Here is an 18,699-nt window from a genome sequence, read left to right as displayed (position 1 = left end):
TTTCCATTATAGCTGAACAATCAAAAATAACATATGCCTCCTAATGAGAATCTGCTATGAAAAACCACAACATTTCTAGACCCATGTACATCTTCCATCTTGCATTGTTTTATACTTGCCTAAGATTACTAGGAGTAGACCTTGAAGTGACTTCTTATTTGTTAATTCTTTCCCTAAAACGGAGACATAGTAGTCGTGGTGTTTGGGGCTAGGCAGAGTTCCAGCTGTTTGTCCTTTCCTGGCAGCGTTGTGACGGTACAGCAGCCTCTGAGCTCTGAGAGCGGGCCAGGTAATGCTTTGAATGTTAATGAAATGTGTGTGTGTTGTCCCAGTAATTCATTGTTCGCATCACATATTTGAAAGGCCACCAGGAATGGGTCCCAGTTGCAAGTGCAATGAGCTCCCTTTTTACCTCCATCGAAAAGTCCTTTGCTTCAAGGCCAAGAAAAAGCATGTCCATTGTGCAGCTTGAAACATAGGAATGTTAGCTATACCAAACATTGTAGGTGAGTGCTGTGTGTACAAAAAGCACACACAGGCCTTGTTAGTTGTAATGAACTAGTATTATAGCAGCACATGGCTGTAGTATAGAAACGTATGCACCTGTAGGCTACACAATTCTATTCAGAACCCATATGAACCCATATAGACCAGGGTTATTCAAATCTGAACCTGAAGATCTGTAGTACTGCTGATTTTCCGTTCAACCCACCTGGTGTCCCATGTCTAAATAAGTCCCTGGTCAGAGAGGAAGAATTTAAAATCAGCAGTGGAAGTAGCTTTGAAGTCCAGACTTAAATTAGCCTGATATTGACTGAGTAAACAAAAGGTTATTAAATAGGCCGACAGTAGTTTATTATGCTGTTATACTCTTTTTATTGTTTCAAGTTGCAAGATTGTTTCGGTGTATAGAGGACCTTCGAGATTCAAAAATGAAGTGAATTACTTCGGTAACACTTTATTTGGATAGCATATCTGTAGCCTGTCAGTAATATTTCAACAATATATCCCGTCACTTGCACAAATTCCAAGCCCATCTATAGATTATCAACAAACAATCAAACAAACAAATGCCTTTTATGCTTGCTTCGAGGCAAGCAACACTGAGGCATGCATAAGAGCAACAGCTGTTCTGGACGACTGTGTGATCACGCTCTCTGTAGCCGATGTGAGCAAGACCTATAAAACCTCTTAAGGATCGGACCCTTTAAAAAAAGAAATTAGCCTAAAATGACATACCCAAATCTAACTGCCTGTAGCTCAGGACCTGAGGCAAGGATATGCATATTCTTGATACCATTTGAAAGTTTGTGGAAATGTGAAATTAATGTATGAGAATATAACACATTAGATCTGGTAAAAGATAATACAAAGAAAGAAACATGCATTTTATTCATCATATTTGAAATGCAAGAGAATGGCCATAATGGCCTATTCCAGCTCAGGCACAATTTAGATTTTGGCCACTAGATGGCAGCAGTATATGTGCACAGTTTTAGACTGATTCAATTAACCATTGCACTTCTGTTCAAAGTGTTGTATCAAGACTACCCAAATGTGCCTAATTGTTTTATTAATACATTTTAAAGTTCATAACTGTGCACTCTCCTCAAACAATAGCATGGTATTATTTCCCTGTAATAGAGACGGTAAATTTGACAGTTTAGTTAGATTTACAAGAATTTAAGCTCTCTGACCATTTAGAATATGTCTATGTCCTGGGAAATGTTTTTGTTACTTACAACCTCATGGTAATCACATTAGCCTACGTTAGCTTAACTTCTTTGGGGTAGGGGGCAGTATTTTCACATCCGGATGAAAAGCATGCCCAGAGTAAACGGCCTGCTACAAAGCCATAAAAGCTAGAATATGCATATTATAAGTAGATTTGGATAGAAAACAATGTGAAGTTTCTAAAACTGTTTGAATGATGTATAGTGGGGCAAAAAAGTATTTAGTCAGCCACCAATTGTGCACGTTCTCCCACATAAAAAGATGAGAGAGGCTTGTAATTTTCATCATAGGTACACTTCAACTATGACAGACAAAATGAGAAAAAAAATCCAGAAAATCACATTGTAGGATTTTTAATGAATTTATTTGCAAATTATGGTGGAAAATAAGTATTTGGTAATAACAAAAGTTTATATCAATACTTTGTCATGTACCCTTTGTTGGCAATGACAGAGGTCAAACATTTTCTGTAAGTCTTCACAAGGTTTTCACACACTGTTGCTGGTAATTTGGCCCATTCCTCCATGCAGATCTCCTCTAGAGCAGTGATGTTTTGGGGCTGTTGCTGGGCAACACTGACTTTCAACTCCCTCCAAAGATTTTCCATGGGGTTGAGATCTGGAGACTGGCTAGGCCACTCCAGGACCTTGAAATGCTTCTTACGAAGCAACTCCTTCGTTGCCCGGGCGGTGTGTTTGGGATCATTGTCATGCTGAAAGACCCAGCCACGTTTCATCTTCAATGCCCTTGCTGATTGAAGGAGGTTTTCACTCAAAATCTCACAATACATGGCCCCATTCATTCTTTCCTTTACACGGATCAGTCGTCCTGGTCCCTTTGCAGAAAAAGAGACCCAAAGTATGATGTTTCCACCCCCATGCTTCACAGTAGGTATGGTGTTCTTTGGATGCAACTCAGCATTCTTTGTCCTCCAAACACAACGAGTTGAGTTTTTACCTAAAAGTTATATTTTGGTTTCATCTGACCATATGACATTCTCCCAATCTTCTTCTGGATCATCCAAATGCTCTCTAGCAAACTTCAGACGGGCCTGGACATGTACTGGCTTAAGCAGGGGGACACGTCTGGCACTGCAGGATTTGAGTCCCTGACGGCGTAGTGTGTTACTGATGGTAGGCTTTGTTACTTTGGTCCCAGCTCTCTGCAGGTCATTCACTAGGTCCCCCCGTGTGGTTCTGGGATTTTTGCTCACCGTTCTTGTGATCATTTTGACCCCACGGGGTGAGATCTTGCGTGGAGCCCCAGATCGAGGGAGATTATCAGTGGTCTTGTATGTCTTCCATTTCCTAATAATTGCTCCCACAGTTGATTTCTTCAAACCAAGCTGCTTACCTATTGCAGATTCAGTCTTCCCAGCCTGGTGCAGGTCTACAATTTTGTTTCTGGTGTCCTTTGACAGCTCTTTGGTCTTGGCCATAGTGGAGTTTGGAGTGTGACTGTTTGAGGTTGTGGACAGGTGTCTTTTATACTGATAACAAGTTCAAACAGGTGCCATTAATACAGGTAACGAGTGGAGGACAGAGGAGCCTCTTAAAGAAGAAGTTACAGGTCTGTGAGAGCCAGAAATCTTGCTTGTTTGTAGGTGACCAAATACTTATTTTCCACCATAATTTGCAAATAAATTAATTTAAAATCCTACAATGTGACTTTCTGGATTTATTTTTCTCATTTTGTCTGTCATAGTTGAAGTGTGCCTATGATGATAATTACAGGCCTCTCTCATCTTTTTAAGCGGGAGGACTTGCACAATTGGTGGCTGACTAAATACTTTTTGCCCCACTGTACATGCTGTTAATAGTCTACAGATATCAACAAATATCACCATAGCGTTGGATTTATGTTAAACGTTTGGTGAAATATTTTTTAAATTACCTTTGAGGACGTTTTGCAAATCCAATCATTTTTCCACGTTGATTCAATGGCATCACATAACATTTTATTTGCTGAAATGACATGGAAACAATGTTGATTCAACCAGTAGCTGTCAACCAAAAAAATATTGTAAGTAAGTAGTCAGGTGGGAAAGGACGTGAGCAGGCAGACACAATGGAAACAAACCAGCAGGAAAAACATCATTTGCGTTATACAATCATCAATCCCTTCAAACAACACAACCGTTTGCTTTGCTCTAGCTTGGAGCCAGCAATATCAATTTGTAATGGAATATGCTTCATAAGGCTCAAAGACAATCAATAACACTTTTAGATAACACAATTGCATGACAGAATGGAGAGCCGGCCTGTTTAAAATGTAGTCCAAGATAATTGTGTCATAGTGGATCAATAGCTATTTACAAATGTAGTTATTTTTAAGTGTTCAGATTTTATGATATATCAGAGGGGATTAAATAACGTCCATGAGCCATAATGATCCATTGAATGCATTATTATCGGGCCCCCCGAGTGGCGCAGCGGTCTAAGGCACTGCATCGCAGTGCTAGTGGCGTCACTGCAGACCTGGGTTCTATCCCGGGCTGTATTACAACTGGCTATGATCGGGAGTCCCATAGGGTGGCGCACAATTGGCCCAGCATCATCCGGGTTAGGGGAGGGTTTCTTCGCACTCTAGCTGCTCCTTGTGGCGGGCCGGGCGCCTGCAGGCTGACCTCGGCTGTCATTTGAACAGAGTTTCCTCCTACAAATTAGTGCTTCTGGGTTAAGCGGGTGGGTGTTAAGAAGCGTGATTTGGCGGGTCATGTTTCGGAGGACACATAACTCGACCTTTGCCTTCTAAGCCCTTTGGGGAGATGCAGCAATGAGACAAAATCGAAAAAGGTGGTAAGATACAAAAAAAATAATAAAAAGAAAGAAACTCATTATTATCATTCAGGTACCATACAGTGGGCCATGCAATAGTGCACATGGTCCGCTCTGAAGGTTTTCTAGCAGAAAGAAAGCTCATCGACGAAAATAAAGACTTCAAATGTCTCAATTTGACTTTTTTCATTATAGCAATGAGGCCTTCATTTCCCAGTTGTATAAATTAGTGTGTCATATTACACACAAACTTATGTAACTGTGGGGTGCCATGTAAAACAATGGGTAACATTTCTAAAGTTTGTCATATCAAAAATCTGTCAATTGTGTGAGCACAAAAACAAAGAGCCAGAGAGAGAGAGAGGGAAAGAGAGAGAGGAATGACATTAATTTACATTTTTGTAGGGGTTGATACATTTTTCGTAACGGAAAATCAAGTCCGAATGTGGAAAATACAAATTTCAGAAGCCTTTTCAAACCTCAAATACAATACAAACTTTACATTTCCTAGTTAATCAAACTTTGGAATGTTTTCTAGCCGATCTTATCTAAAATCATATACCGTTTTTTGCTTCACTGTACCCAATGTGTCTGATTTCTAATTATTGTACCTATGTTTTAATATACATGTAAATCCATGTGCATTTTGTAGACAGAGATGTGGGAATATGATCGCTAGTCACAATTGAATATTGTTGTAGATGCCCCTTTTTAGACAAGCATTGGTTGGGACTAAACCCCCTTCCTCAAGACACACACACACACACACACACACACACACACACACACACACACACACACACACACACACACACACACACACACACACACACACACACACACACACACACACACACACACACACACACACACACACACACACACACACCACACACATAGACACACATTCCCACCCCTCCCCCATGCCTCCTCTCCACAGCCACATTGAATATTGTTCCACCCTGAGACGAGGCTGGAAATGGCAGCGCAATTAGGTCTGTCATATGCAGAGTGCTGGGAGTGAGTCACACATAGCTCCAAGCAAAAAATTAATTGAGATGATGCACCCATTAACCCTGAACCTAGAGCAAAGGATTCCAAGCTACAGGGCTCCTATTAATGGAATACCTACAGATGTAGTCTCTTAATTTTAGCCAGTTTTCTACAGCAGGAAAATAACCCTGCAGCAACAGGAAATAATTATGTGGTTAATTATTATGTAGATTATAATTAATGGACATTTTTATAGGGGTTGATATATTTTCATTAGAGAAAATCAAGTCTGAAATTTGAAAGAGGATATTCCAAACTTGAAAAGCCTTTTTAAAACTGAAATACACAACACGTTTGCATTTCCTGCCGTGCAGGAAAATTCTCAACAACAAATAGGGATGAAATTAAGACTCGACATCTGTATATGAATGCGACAGTTCACAATGGTCATCATTGTTATATGGTCCAATGTTCAGATGCTTGACTCTTCTTGACTGTACTTGACTCAGGCACATAAAGGCTGTTAGTGCTTTCTAGAATTACTGGTGTACGTGGAAGTATGTGACCCCACTTTACACACTTTGCATATTTTGTATGTTATTACCTTGTTATACGTTCAACCAACATTTCAGAGTACAATCACAGTACAAGATAAGATAATGCACATAAACATAAATACTACACAAATACCTGCTCATGACAATACACTCTAGGCCATATGCTATGCAATTCTATTCTATTTGCTCCCCAGCTGGGACTATGCTGTCTATTCTATTGAATATATGACTCCTTTGACCAACTTTACTGTTTACTCGTGCTGTTTGGGGAACTACTTCAGTTCTCTGGATGTAATTTTCATGCGAATTGTGTTCTCGCAACCACACGCTCCCGCTCCTGCAGCTGTATTAGTTGACCTTTACATCATTCCCTCGAAAGCTTTGGCCAAATAGGACTGGAGTGAAATAGTCTATGCCCCAAATGGCACCCTATTCCCTAAATAATGCACTACTTTTGGAATTATGTAGGGAATAGAATGCCATTTGGGATGTAGCCATAACCTTCAGAATACAATCGTCACCCTGGGACACTCAATTGTCATGTTTCATTATTGCAATTTACATTCTCCACCTCTGAGATTTTCTAGTAAGTGTGTCCCAATGGGCGTCCTATTCTCTATACAGTGCACTACTTTTGACCAGAGCCCTATGGTTTTCCTCATGTGCCCAGAATAGGGTGCCATTTGGGATGCAATCTCTGGATGCCTATATGGAGTACAGGTCCTCACAATATGTAGACACCATGTGTCTCTTTTTATCATCAAAATTATGTACCAAATGTCAGCAACCTTGGCTGGCATTGCAATATGGTATGCTCTGAGAATTTCCACTTATGTGCAATTTTGTTTCGCTGATGGAATTTTGGGATCAAATCTCAATCTCTACAGTACAGTCATACCATATATTTAAGATTGATTTGTTGTGTCAGAAAATAACAAGGTTTCCATCCAACCTTTTTATGTGAGTAAAGTGCATGACGGATAAAACATTTCATGACATGTATAATGGAAACAACAAAATAAGCTAGACAAGGAGGGGTCTTTTTGTTTCTATAAAATTAATTATGTGAGAAATGTCAGTGGAAATGCCTTGATGCGCATATTATTTAATAACCATTATATGTTGTGTGGTCCGCCCACTATGACTTGGGAAAGCATGCAGTTTATTAGCTGATGGAATAAATGCTCTTATTCTGGTGACATGATGACCAATGCTTGGTTGCCGTTTGACAAATAAAAATATTTTGTTGATGCGCCCTTGAGTATCACGGAACCCAAACCGGCTGCGCGCGTGTGCCATCGTGCACCAATACAAACTCTGAACCAATTACATTAATTTGGGGACAGGTCGAAAAGCATTAAACATTTATGGCAATTTAGCTAGTTAGCTTGCACATGCTAGCTAATTTGTCCTATTTAGCTAGCTTGCTGTTGCTAGCTAATTTTTCCTGGGATATAAACATTGAGTTGTTATTTTACGTAGGTATAACCAATGAGGAGATGGCACGTGGGTACCTGCTTATATAAACCAAAGAGGAGATGGGAGAGGCGGGATCTGTGTAGGAAATAGAAAGGAGTTCAATTTTAGCCCTTGGCAACGCATATGCTCGTTGGCGCATGCGAGGAGTGTGGGTGCAATAATTGAATAACATGGATTTCTACATTTATTTTGCAACGCTCGAGCACACGACGCGAGCGGTGTGGTCAGACTATTAGGCACTTAATCCTAATTTGCTCTGTACTACTATGGCTGATCCTGTAAAACACACATTTGCCTGCACCTATCCAGTGTATGTGAAAATAAAATATCTATTTTTTAGATTTTATTATCCGCAACAAGTCAATTTGATGGAAACACATCTCTGGTGGGAAAATTTGCATTATTTTTTGCGAATTGGTGAATATTCACATCAAAATCTGTCGTCAATTGGATGGCTACAGACACTAAAACACCCACTAAAACACACTGTTTGTATTCAACCATATTTTCAGTCACCTTGCCATGGTTAAATGCAGTGGTTCAGTTTGGCGCAAATGCTGCTATCTATCCACTGTTTCTGGTTTGGGTAGGTTTTAATAGTCACAGTGGGAACAACATCCCCTATACACTTCCTGATGAATTCAGTCACCGTGTATTTTGTATTTGTGTCCGTATGTGTCCGGGGCGGCAGGGTAGCCTAGTGGTTAGAAAGTTGGACTAGGAACCGGAAGGTTGCAAGTTCAAACCCCCAAGCTGACAAGGTACTAATCTGTCGTTCTGCCCCTGAACAGGCAGTTAACCCACTGTTCCTAGGCTGTCATTGAAAATAAGAATTTGTTCTTAACTGACTTGCCTGGTTAAATAAAGGTAAAATTAAAATGTTATTAACCAAGGCAACCCAGAACATATCCCAGTCCACGTGATCAAAACTGTGTTGAAGTATGGATTCCGATTAGTCAGACCAACATTGAATAGACCTTAGCACGGGTACTTCCTGTTTGAGTTTCTGCCTATAGGAAGGGAGAAGTAAAATGGAGTCGTGATCTGATTTGCCGAATGGAGGGTTGGGGAGGGCCCTGTAGGCATCCTGGAAGACAGAATAGCAGTGGTCAAGTGTTTTCCCAGCACAAGTACTACCAAGTACTACACTCAATGTGTTGATAGAGCTTTGGTCGCGTTTTCCTCAAATGTTCTTTGTTAAACTATACAGGATCGCCCCCCCCCCCCAATTGTTCATTAGATCAATCTAAAACTTTGCACACACACTGCTGCCATCTTGTGGCCAAAATCGCACCTAACCTGGAATAGTACAGTGTGACCTTTCTCTTGCTATTTTTTATTTTATCATCTTTGAAATGCATGTTTTTTTCTTTGTATTATTTTTTACCAGATTTAATGTGTTATATTCTCCTACATTAATTTCTCATTTCCACAAACTTCAAAGTGTTTCATTTCAAATGGTATCAAGATAATTAATGTCCTTGCTTCAGGTCCTGTTCTACAGGCAGTTAGATTTGTGTATGTTGTTTTAGGTGAAAATTGAAAAAAGGGTCCGATCCTTAAGAGATTAAAATCTCTAGCTACAATAAATGCAGCCTCGGGATATGTGGTTTCCAGTTTGCATAAAGTCCAGTGTAGTTCCTTGAGGGCTGTCGTGGTATCGGTTTGAGAGCAAATATACATGGCTGTGACTATAACCTAAAATAATTATCTTGGCAGTTAATACGGTTGACATTTTATTGTGAAGTATTCTAGGTCGGTTGAACAAAATGACTTGAGTTTTGGTACGTTATCACAATTACACCATGAGTGGTTAATCATGAAACATACACCGTCGCCCTTCTTCCCAGAGAGTTCTTTATTCCTGTCTGCGCAATGTACTGAGAGAACCCAGCTGGCTGTATGGATGGGGACAGTATATCCGAAGAAAGCCAAGATTCTGTGAAACAGAGTATGTTACAGTCCCTAATGTTTCTCTGGAAGGAGATCCTAGCCCTGAGCCCGTCTACTTCATTGTCCAGAGACTGAACATTAGCGAGTAATATACTCGGAAGCGGTGGATGGTGTGCCCGCCTCCTGAGTCGGACTAGAAGTCCACTCCGAATACCTCTTCTCCGCCGGCGGCATCTTGGAGCAGCCTCTGGGATAAGTTCAATTGCCATGGATGGGGCGAACAAAAGATCCAATTTGGGAAAGTTGTAATGCTGGTGATTTACTGCCACTCTGATATCCAAAAGTTATTTCCAGCTGTATGTTATAAGACAAAAAACGTTCTGGGCTAATAGTGTAAGAAATAACATAGAAAAAAAACAAAATACTGCAAAGTTGCTTAGGAGCTAGAAGCAGAGCTGCCATGTCTGTCAGTGCCATCTTCAAACGCTTTAGACACCTTGTAGAGTCCATGTCCCAATTAATGACTGTTCCGGGGGAAAAATGTTTGGGTGGAACTGTTTTGTACACTCAGTGCATATACTGTATTCTTGGCATAGCTCATCCTGATATACCTCATTGTGTAAATGCCATTTTCTTTCCAAATGTTAAAGTCTATACACACCACGTATTTATATTCTGGATTCTAACACATGCTCACTCTTATATATTTACTCTTGATTTGTTAATTGGACTAGTTCTTTCATTTCTTGATTTCTTGTTTCGATTTTTTGTATTTGCGTATTGTTTTGTATTTGCGTGACATTCTACTGCACTGTTGGAGCTATGAACGTACAATACCAGACAAAAGTTTGGACACACCTACTTATTCAAGGGTTTTTCTTTATTTTGACTATTTTCTACATTGTAGAAGCTGGGTGAGAGAATGCCAAACGTGTGCAAAGCTGTCATAAAGGCAAAGGTTGGTTACTTTGAACATATTTTGATTTGTTTAACACTTTTTGGTTACTACATGATTCCATATGTGTTATTTCATAGTTTTGATGTCTTCACTATTATTCTACAATGTAGAAAATAGTCAAAATAAAGAAAAACCCTTGAATGAGTAGGTGTGTCCAAACTTTTGACTGGTACTGTAAGCCTTTTGCTGCACCTGCTATAAAAACCTGCAAATCTGTGTAAATAAACTCTGATTTCATTTCATTACCAAAAAAAAAATCTGTAACGGAATTACTCTAACATAATTAAATAGGCTACAATGGGAAATCATAGTAGTCACAAACCACAGTTGTATAATCTGCTACTGTCCTTCCTTCCACTACCATACTGTTATATTCAGCTCATAACTGTTCTTCTTTCTCTTTCTGTCATCTGGTAGTCAAAGTTAGACTGTGAAAACAACCTCTCTCTCTGCACCCCCTCCCCTATCTCTTTACCTCTCTCTTTCTCTGTCTCTCTCTCTCTCTCTTTATCTTTCTGTCTCTCTCTCTCTGTCTTCAGTTAATGTCACCTCCTGGCTCTTACTGACACTTACCCTCTTTCCATTTACTGTAACAAGCGTTCTCACCCACTGAGTAGCGACCGACACCGGACATCCATGGATGGTGAAGAGTATAAAACATTTGGTCCAACCTGCCAGACCAAATCTGAACCAATCACAGACATCTATCAATGTTTCTCAAGTTTGGATATCACAGTACAGCCCAGTGGAGTCAGTGGTGAGTTAAGAACATTTTGAATGGGGTGGCCAAGGTGGGGAACAGACCCAGTTTAGGCGGGGCCATAACATTTTGAACCTTAATTGATTCAAGGTACAAGGTTCAAGGTGTTTACAATATGATTATGATATGTTTAAATGTTTCAGCTTAAGTTTGTTACATTTCCCTGTTCAAAAAAATTGTATATCAAACCCAAAAGTCTTGTTACAGTGTTTGCAGTCAAGGTCAGGATTTTATTTAAGGGTATTGCATAGAGCAGTAAATTCACTTGAAAGTGCCATCCAGAGTGTGAGCTATACTGTGACATTCGGGGTGGTCTCTACTTTTTTAACGGGACCTCCTGTGTGCACCCCCCCCCCAGTATACCAGTATAGGACAGTACGTCTTAGTTTTATTATCAGCAGTCAATCTGTGTATTGGCAGCGCTGCATATATCGTTCTCAACAAACATAGATTAATGTGAACTTAGACTGCAGAGGCATCCAATTAATTATCTTAATAATATCAGACAGACGTAATGGCACAGGAGCGGGAGACATGAGGCAATTTTAGCCCTTAATAAGGCTAATAGTTGAACATTAGCAGTGCAGTTGTTTGATTACCAAAAAGAAGAGTAACAACCAGAAATAGATAGAAAATGTATTTCCATTATAGACTGTATAAAATCTGGTTGAAAGTTTGCTTCACAGAGCGATGTTTCAAGCTAATCTGATATGCGGTGCATGTTTTACAAAAGATTAAAAATGTTATGGATGTTAAATTGCCTGCTCAGATTGTCTTTCCCACAGAATTGTCTAGATAATGGACCAGGGTTAGTGCTTTTACCATATGGTAAGTGTGTGGGTTGTTGATTTTGTCATATTGCTTTGGCTTATTTGGGTTATCTGTATTGTATACTGTTATCTCAAGGGCCATAATTAAATTACATTTTTGTGAAAACTGAGTTTGGTGTAAATTTAAAATTTGCACAAAATGTTGACTTGCATGTCAATGTGTTCTCCAACTCAATGAACATTTTAGAAAAAGGCTCTGTGCCGTTATACTTGCAAGGTGAGGTATTGAAAACAGGGGTGTCAATAATTCTGACCCCTACCTTTTTGAGAGAAAAAAATGTTACTTATCAAACATCTCTTTCTCTAAACCATTATATTAGTATAAAATAATATAATTTCTCAATTTCTTTAGCGTACAATATAGCTCAGTATTTTAATTATTTATTTTATACAGTCATTTTTGCTCATCTTCATCAAGGGTGTCAATAATTTCGGACCCCACTGTATATGGTCTAAATATACAAATCATAACTCTTTTTTCTCCGCCATCACCTCCCTTTTCAGAGGACAAGTGAAAGGGTTTCTCATAAATCTTAAAACACAAAGTTCCTTACCTTGAGGTTTTCTCCCTTCATACTACAAAAATACTCCTAGCTTCCTTCATGCATAAGTGGCAGTTGCCAACCCTCTCCTTCACTTATACAGCATCCCATCTGTCCAGGAAACCCTACATTTTACCATCTCTATATAGCCCTCCACAATATAACAAAGCTTAATCACATGACTTTATCACATGACTTTATTAACCCAAATGTACTTTATCGAGACAAATGCACTGTCTACTTGCGGTTTATGACAAGGTTTATGACAAGAGTTTTTAAATTTGCAAATATCAAGTTTGGGAAAAAAGCATGATGAATCAAGCAGCAATTGCAAAGTTCTTATCTCAAACTACTTTGTAGGTCAAAATAATGTTGGACATTGCATTCAGTTTATACTTTAGTTTAGACATAATAGACCATTAGTGAAGTTAGAGGCCTTCGCTGTGTACAATACATTGCATATCATATTACACCCCAGATGCCTTCATTTTAAAAAGTTTAGCTAATTGTGCTATTAATCATTTCAGATTAAAATGTAATTTAATGCTAACGGAATTAAATATACATTATAAATGGAAAGGCCAAAATATTCCCACCGGTGTTCTAAAAACCACATGCAGGTTCCCATCTGCAAGTATCTCCAGGTAACCAGGGACACATAAAGATATATTAATACTCAATCCTTTTAGTGTGCGTGCTGCAGTGTCGTTGTGTTTAGCCCTTTCTGAAAAATCAATACATTTCCCATAGTTACATTACATAAAATAAATGTGGATGATCTTCAAAGTCCTTAAAAAAAACACCTCAGGCATAGCCCATCTTAGTTCCATACACGCACTATAAAAATGCAGAAAAACAATATCCTTAAACCAATTATATCTTCTTTGCAACATATTGTATAGTAATTAACAATAACTGCATACATAATCACATAATGTAAATGTGCTCATTCAGTTTCAGCAGCACAACTTTCTGGCTTTTCAAAATGGACTCAGAAGATTAGACTTTAGAAGCCCATTTGGGGTTTCAACTTACTGTTGAGGGTTAGAATAGTAGAAAACACACTGGTGCAATTTCAAAATTTGTTTGTGCACCAGCAGTTTTTAACTTTATACAGTGCATTCTGAAAGAATTCAGACCCCTTGACTTTTTCCCAATTTTTTTGTTACAGCCTTATTCTAAAATGAATTTTTAAAAATCCCTCATCAATCTACGCACAATACCCATAACGACAAAGTGAAAACAAGTTTTAATAAGGATCAGGGTCCCGCTACCGGGAAAACTTCCGGTGAAACTGGAGGGCTCGTAATTCAAATAAAGTCTAATAAATATTATGGATTTTAAACATTTGGGTACAGATAAGTGTCTTATATCAGCTGAAAGCTTACATTCTTGTTAATCTAACTGCACTGTCAGATTTACAGTAGCTATTACAGCGGAAAACATGCCATGTGATCGTTTGAGGACAGCACCCCACATCAAAATATTTTTCCATCGGCACAGGTTTCATACATTCACATATAAAGATTAAATATTCACTTACTTTTTAAAAATCTTCCTCTGATTTGTCATCCAGAGGGTCCCAGCTATAAGATGTAGTGTTGTAGTGTTGTTTTGTTAGATAAAATCCTTCTTTATATCCCAAAAACTTTGTTTCAACAAGTCGAAATATGTTTCTATTTACTCCTCAGATACACTAAAAAGTAATCAAACTATAATATTTATTTCGGAAAGAAGTATGTTGAATAGGAAACCGATTTGAGCAAGTGTGTAATTTATTCATGGCGCGCGCAAATACAGATTTACAGGACTGTGTCCTACTAAAACTGTTATTTCAAATTCGGTTTTAGAAGTTACAAGCCTGAAACCTTGAACATACACTGCTGATACCCTGTGGAAGCCATAGGTATTGCAATATGCAATAATTTTACAATATGAGATATCTCTTGCATTTCTAAGAGGATGGTCTCTCAAAACAAAAATTCAGGTTGGTTTTTCTTTGGATTTTCTCCTACCATATCTATTGTGTTATATTCTCCTACATTCTTTTAACATTTCTACAAACTTCAAAGTGTTTTCTTTGCCATGGTACCAATTATATGCATATCCTGTCTTCAGGGCCAGAGCTACAGGCAGTTTACTTTGGGCATGTCATTCAGGCGGAAATGGAGAAAAATAAAAACAGAAAAATCTTATTTATATAAGTATTCAGACCCTTTGCTATGAAACTCGAAATTGAGCTCAGGTGCATCCTGTTTCCATTGATCATCCTTGATGTTTCTACAACTTGGAGTCCACCTGTGGTAAATTCAATGGATTGGACATGATTTGGAAAGCACACACCTGTCTAAATAAGATCCTACAGTTGACAATGCATGTCAGAGCAAAAACCAAGCCATGAGGTCAAAAGAATTGTTCATAGAGCTCCAAGACAGGATTGGGTTGAGGCACAGAACTGGGGAAGGGTACCAAACATTTCTGCAGCATCGAAGGTCCCCAAGAATACAGTGGCCTCCATCATTTTTAAATGGAAGAAGTTTGGAACCACTAAGACTCTTCCTAGAGTTGGCTGCCCGGCCAAACTGAGCAATTGGGGGAGAAGGGCCTTGGTCAGGGATGTGACCAAGAACCCAATGGTCACTCTGACAGAGCTCCAGAGTTCCTCTGTGGAGATGGGATAACCTTCCAGAAGGACAGCCATCTCTGCATGCCTTTACAGTAGAGTGGCCAGACAGAAGCCACTCCTCAGTAAAAGGCACGTGACTCTCAGACCATGAGAAACAAGATTCTCTGGTCTGATGAAACCAAGATTGAACTCTTGAGCCTCAATGCCAAGCTTCACATCTGGAGGAAACATGGCACCAACCCTACGGTGGTGGCAACCTCATGCTGTGGGGATGTTTTTCAGCGGCAGAGACTGAGAGACGACTCAAGATCGAGGGAAAGATGAACTGAGTAAAGTACAGAGAGATTCTTGATGAAAACCTTCTCCAGAGCGCTCAGGATCTTAGACTGGGGAGAAGGTTCATCTTCCAACAGGACAACGACTCTAAGCACACAGCCAAGCCAACACAGGAGTCACTTCAGGACAAGTCTCTTAATGACCTTGAGTGGCCCAGCCAGAGCCCAGTCTTGAACCCGATAGACCATCTCTGGAGATAGCTGAAAATAGCTGTGCAGCCCCATCCAACTTGACATTTCTTGAGAGGATCTGCAGAGAAGAATGCGAGAAATTCCCCAAATACAGGCATGACAAGCTTGTAGCGTCATACCCAAGAAGACTCGAGGCTGTAATTGCTACCAAAGGTTCTTCAGAAAAGTACTATGTAAAGGGTCCTAATACTTAAATGTGATATTTCTATAAACCTGTTTTTGCTTTGTCATAATTGGGTATTGTGTGTACATTGACGAGGGGAAATAAACTCTTTCATCCATTTTTGAATAAGGCTGTAATCTAAAAAAATGTCTAGAAGTCAAGGGGTCTGAATACTTTCCCAATGCACTGTATGCTCTTGGCATCTTTTTAGATTTATCCAAAGCGTTTGACACGGTTGATCATTAAATATTACTTTCTAAATTGCATTATTACGGTTTTCATGATTATACATATAATTGGTTATATAGTTATGTTAATGATAGAGAACAATTTGTTTATGCAAATGTCTGTGACTCTACCAGGGCCAAGATATCCTGTGGTGAGCCAAAGAGTTCGATAATTCAACCATTGTTATTCCTAATCTATATCAATGACCTTGCAGCTGTGTCTTCCACTGTACTTACCATCCTCTTTGCTGATGATACCAATTTGATTTTATAGCACAATAATTTCGATTCACTAATTAATGAAGCCAACTCAGGTAAAGCCACATTTTCTGAATGGTTCAATATACAAAACAAATCATGCTTTATTGTATTCACTAGTTAGAATAATAAATATTTAACAACAAAAAAAGAGCAATAATCTCAATTGGTGGGAATTAAATGGAACCAGTCACTCCACTAGATTCCTCAAAGCTCTAATTGTTGAAAAGTTATCCGGAACAGACCATATTCAATTTGTCTGTAGCAAAGTGATAATCTGTTGGTATCATCAGGAAAGATTAGTGGTTTGGTTCATGAGGCTTGCTTCCTAAGTCTATACTATAGTTTAATTTACCAATATCTCATTTACTGTGATAATGTCTGGGCCAGTACATATTCCTCCTACCTACACAAATTACTCATCATACAAAATGCATTTGCAAGACTAGCTACCTCCTCTAATTACCTATTTACATCTCCTTTATTTAAGAAACTCAAGATCTTGTCTATTTATGAGATTAATATACGCCAATTATGCACTTTTATCTACAAATACCCATAGCTCCAAGACAGTTTACGTAAACCCTTCAATGATTTCTTGTAACGGTCGTCGGTGGAAGAAGGTGAGGACCAATAAGCAGCGTGGTAAGTGTCCATATTTTTAATAAAGAAATTGAACACTGAACAAAAACAACAAAGTGAACGAACGAAACCGAAACAGTTCTGTCTGGTGCAGAATACAAAACACTCAACAGAAAATAATCACCCACAACTCAAGCGTGAAAACAGGCTGCCTAAGTATGGTTCTCAATCAGGGACAACGATTGACAGCTGCCTCTGATTGATAATCATACCAGGCCAAATACAGAAATACCAAATCATAGAAAAACGAACATAGACAACCCGCCCTGACCATAGCAAAATCTCCTCCATGTAGCCTAACTCACACACACACACACACACACACACACACACACACACACACACACACACACACACACACACACACACACACACACACACACACACACACACACACACACACACTTTTTCTTGTATGCTGAGTATATCATGTACAATTATAGTTAATATTTATGTTTATGTATATATGTTTAACTGATTTAACAAAACGTTTTTTTTGTTATTTGTGGTGGTTTTCCTATAAGCCCTTTTGGGCTTCCAACCTCAGCTGCACTGTATTTACCAGTTTTTTTTATCTGTAGTGTTTTGTCTTTCACTTCTAACATTAGCAGAGTTAATCAGTCTGGAAGCCATCTTTTCCACCCTTGTCTGGAAAACACTCCTTTATTAAAAATAGAATTGTCAATATATCTAACTAATGTGTATAAATTGTTTATGGTTGGTTCTCAGCTGGCTAGCAATCTTGCTGCCAATTTAGTGATGCTAACTAGCTAACAGCAAGCTGACAATATTGAAATGTCCATGTTGCAATACAATACACCTTGTGCTAAGCTAGCCAGTCTAATAGTGATCAATACAATTAGTGGGGTGGTTCAATTATTTATTTTTGTGTATTTGTTTGTAGGTGTTACATAATCTGATTCCACCAGCATGTTTCCAACCCCTAGCTCTGCATAAGGTGAAGGTAAATTGGCAAAATGATTTACAAGTTGACGGCTAAGTTAGCTCCATTTACAGTAAGCATGGCATAAACATGAATTGGGTAATGTTTGGGTTTGTGTTTTGGGGTTGCAGGTGGTTAGATGTAGCCTGAGGACCACAGAGTACCTTCTAGACCATGTAATCAATGTAGTCTACCCCTTTTCTCTTTTTAATTTTTCTCTTTGTAAAACTCAGGTTGAAGTCTGAAGTCCTTCAACTTCGACTCCTGATGAAAATTCCCGCAAAGCGGCAGCCTTTTGCGTACACGAGCATGAGGGAGGGGACACAACTTGCTGCTATAGAGCACAACGTGATTGTGGGGAAAAATTAGCAACGGACACTGAAAAGTATAAAATGAACACTACAACCGTAACGATTAGGTTGACACCTTTACCAACAAAGGTGTGTTGCCCTACGTCTCTTCCACAAAAGTGTAAAATGGCAAAACCATGTCTTTCCAAGATACGTGCAGTACCAGCAAATCTTCTGCAAGAGTTAAAAACAGTTGGTATTTGGGCCCTACACACTTCGGGACAAGACCATTCGCCACAAGCACTCCACAGCCCACCATGCCAAACACCATTGCCAGTGTACCGAAGCTGGATAAAGGACCATAAAATAAATATGGAGAGAGAGAGAGAGTACTGGCCGCTGCGAATGGAATGTATCGGGAGAAGAGAGAGGTGAACTGGAAGGGCTGCAAGCTATCATTCTTTCCCTATATGACCAAGGAGCTGGCGGATAAAACAAGG

The sequence above is a fragment of the Oncorhynchus tshawytscha genome, linkage group LG09 (assembly GCF_018296145.1).
Source record: "Oncorhynchus tshawytscha isolate Ot180627B linkage group LG09, Otsh_v2.0, whole genome shotgun sequence".
In the NCBI taxonomy this organism is placed as follows: domain Eukaryota; kingdom Metazoa; phylum Chordata; class Actinopteri; order Salmoniformes; family Salmonidae; genus Oncorhynchus; species Oncorhynchus tshawytscha.
The sequence above is the reverse complement of the archived record's forward strand: the minus strand, read 5'-3'. Positions refer to the sequence as shown.